Genomic DNA, 3620 nt, shown 5'->3' on the forward strand with positions numbered 1-3620 from the left:
TAGATAATTCATTTTTAAGCCTTAGGAGATCCTTTATGGAAATGTTATCTGACCTTCTTCACAGTTATTGGCACTACTAAGCAAATATTTTCTGGTTGAGCTAGAGCCTTTCTTTCAAAAGGATCTTGGTTTCAGATCCTCAGCCTATTTCTCCGTACCAACTCATCACAGAAATAACCCCCTCTCTGTTTGACATGTCATAAGAATTAGATACTGCAGATGAGGACTTGTACAGCTAGATAGCTTAGCATTTGATCGAACAAGAATAACAATGATAGTAACAAGACAGTTAAGAAATTGAAATCCTCTTACGAAACATGTACATCAATTTTCTGTAATTTATCTCTACATTGACAGAAACTATCTATGGTCTCCGTACTCTTAAACTGAGAAAAAAATCAGACATAGGAAATGATCTGCTTTGGAGATAAGAATACAAAGGAAGAGAAGAGGAAGAGGAAAAAGAGGACAAACATTACAACAGAGTTACAGTATCTCAATGTCCACCAAAATCAATGCCTTGGGATGTAACTAAGCACGAGGATTATTGGCCATGACTTTAGATCAGGGCAAATACATCCTTTAAAAAAAAATTATATTTATAATTTCTGTGATTCTTTTTTCCCCTCCCCTCAGAATTCCTTCTGACATCAGCTGGCTAAAAACACCACAGCTCCCCTGAGGATGTGAGCATAGCTTAGCATGTCAGCTCCTGTGAAAGTTTGGGGAACTTTATGACACAGTTCCCCTCCCACTTCTCCAAATAGAAGAACATACCACCCACCCACATATACCCGCTCTGTCTGTCTGTCTATCATCGATATCTACATTCTACTACTATTCCTCACTTTAGTATTTGACCACCTCCACATAAAATCATTACTCCTCTCCATGGACCAAGACCTTATGGTGGTAAAGAGACTTGCATCTCCCAGTGATCCTTAGAGCTATGTTGCCCAGAGTCTCATGCTTCTGGCAGGGTCATCCATGGTGAGCAAGCCTGTGGAGAGGTTTCAGGCAAACTACAGTTTGACTCTATGCCTTCAATGTTGGATCAGGCAGAAGAGGATGCCAGGATCTCAGTGGCTGTAAGGACAGAAGAAGTCTGTAGCAAGATGGAGTTTTCCTATCATCTAGGGTTCTCCCTTGCCATTGCACCCAGATCTTCACCTTGACAAGATGGTGTGGTGGTTGTTTCCATGCACCGGCTTCCTCATGTTAAACAAAGTCACACTGAAGCTTCTACTGCAGAAAATAACACTCTCTCCTGTACTGACCTTCAAAAGCCCCATAGCAATGGACCCGGGTGATGGAAAAAGGAGCAATGATTTTTGCAACATGAAATGTTTGCACTTTGCTGGACAAGCAAGACAATGAACAACCAGAAAGAAGAACATCCATTGTCTCCAGGGAACTAATGAGATACAACATTGATATTCCCATCTCCAAAGAGAAATAATAGTAGATATAGAAATGGTGGAGATGGAAAACTGGCTGGAGCATTGGGCTCAGAGGGTAGTAATCAATGGCTCAATTTCTGGTTGGCAGCCAGTATCAACTGGAGTGCACCAGGGGTTGATCCTGGGGCTGGTTTTGTTCAATGTCTTCATCAATGACCTGAAAGATGGCATAAAGTGCACCCTCAGCAAGTCTGCAGATGACACCAAGCTGGGAGGGAGTAGTAGATATGCTGGAGGGTAGGGCTAGGGTTCAGAGTTTGTGCGCACAGGGTATACAATGTGAATTAAAAACAAGCTGGAATCTTATTGGGGAAATAAGGCACAAAGCCGCATTTATTGGAACATAAAACATAAAACATGCAACATGAAAAGAATAAAGAACAGTAAGGTTATTTGCTTCACTCTCTCTCATGCATGCTCATTCATTCATTCAAAAAAGAAAAGCACACACAGAAGTTAGACAGTCCTGCAAAGGTTAAGGTGTTACTAAGTTTCAAAGTTGCTCAAGGTCAGTCTGGTGGCCGCCCAGGTCAACCAAGAGAGTTGGAGTCAGGTCTTGTTGGACGTGCCCAAAACTCCTTCTTGCAGGTGGAAAAAATCCCAAGCCTTGTCTGTGTGTTCATGCTTTATAGTACTAGCTGTCCATACCAGCCTATGGAGTCAGACGTTGTGTTCATGCTTTATAGTACTAACTGTCCATACCAGCCTATGGAGTCAGACGTGAAGGCCGTCCTTCTTGTCCTGTTGGCAGGCTGGGATCTGTAGGTCGTGATCTTCTGGCTTTGTGGTCTGCAGTCTTTAGGGGCCATCACTTGCAGTCTTCAGCCATCAGGATGGAGCATGATTTAGTGTTTGGTAATCCTTTACTGCTGACGAAGTCACTGCAGCTCTTAACCGTCAAACCACAGAAGGCTATTTTCACTTGCTGCAAGAAGCCTGTCTTTCTGTGTCGCTGGTACATATGTCCATCATTTATTCTTTTGTTATGTCTTTCTACATAAACCAGACATATCTACACACACCAGATATACCACAAACCCTTACACAAGCATTTTCCTTATACTAAATTTAAGTTTTAAAGTCAAGAGACCAATAGGTCAAATACATCTATGCTAGGTAATAAGAAATTTAAAATACATGGTTAATTCCAAGCACTAATAATGACTGATCAAATTATAGTAAAAAGTAAATCATAACCAGATAAACTTTATCTTAATGGTTCAATCTTTTCTTTATATAAAAAGAGAAATAACAAAATAAACAGTCAAAGCAATTATAATCAATAACAAAATAAGCAATTAAAGCAATTATAGTCACTGCAATACTACAAGAGTGACCTAGACAAATTGGAGGACTGGGCCAAAAGGAATCCCATGAGGTTTAACAGGGACAAGTGAAAAGTCCTGCACTTAGGCTAGAATAACCCCATGCACCGGTACAGGCTGGGGGCTGACTGGCTGGGCAGCAGCTCTGCAGAAAAGGGCCTGGGGGTTACAATGGACAATAAGCTGAATATGAGCCAGCAGTGTGCCCTTATTGCCAAGACGGCTAACACCATACTGGGCAGCATTGGTAGGTGTGTTGCCAGCAGATCCAGGGAAGTGATTATTTCTCTCTTTTTGGCAGTGGTGAGGCCACATCTGGAGTCCTGTGTCAAGTTTAGGCCCTCCACTACAGAAAGGATGTGGACAAATTGGAGAGAGTCCAGCAGAGGGCAATAACAATGGTTTGGGGGCTGGGGGACATGATATATCAGGAGAGGCTGAGGGAGCTGGGATTATTTAGTCTGTAAAAGAGAATACTGAGGGGGGATTTAAAGCAGCCTTTAACTACTTAAGCTTGGCTCCAAAGAGGATGGAGCTGGACTGTTCACAGGAGTGGCTGATGACAGAAAAAGGAGCAATGGGCTCCAGTTGCAGCAAGGGAAGTTTAGGTTAGATATTTGGAAGAACTTTCTCACTAGGAGAGTAGTACAACACTGGACCAGGATACACAGAGAGGTGGTGGAATCTCCATCCTTGGAGGTTTTTCAGGCCCGGCTAGACAAAGCTTTGACTGGGATGATCTAGCTGGGGCTTGTCCTGCTTGCAGCAGGGGGTTGGACTAGATGACCTCCTGATGTCCCTCCCAACCCTCATTTTCTATGATGCAAAGGGAAAG

This window comes from Alligator sinensis, unplaced genomic scaffold (genome assembly GCF_000455745.1).
Source record: "Alligator sinensis unplaced genomic scaffold, ASM45574v1 scaffold1585_1, whole genome shotgun sequence".
Classification (NCBI taxonomy): Eukaryota; Metazoa; Chordata; order Crocodylia; family Alligatoridae; genus Alligator; species Alligator sinensis.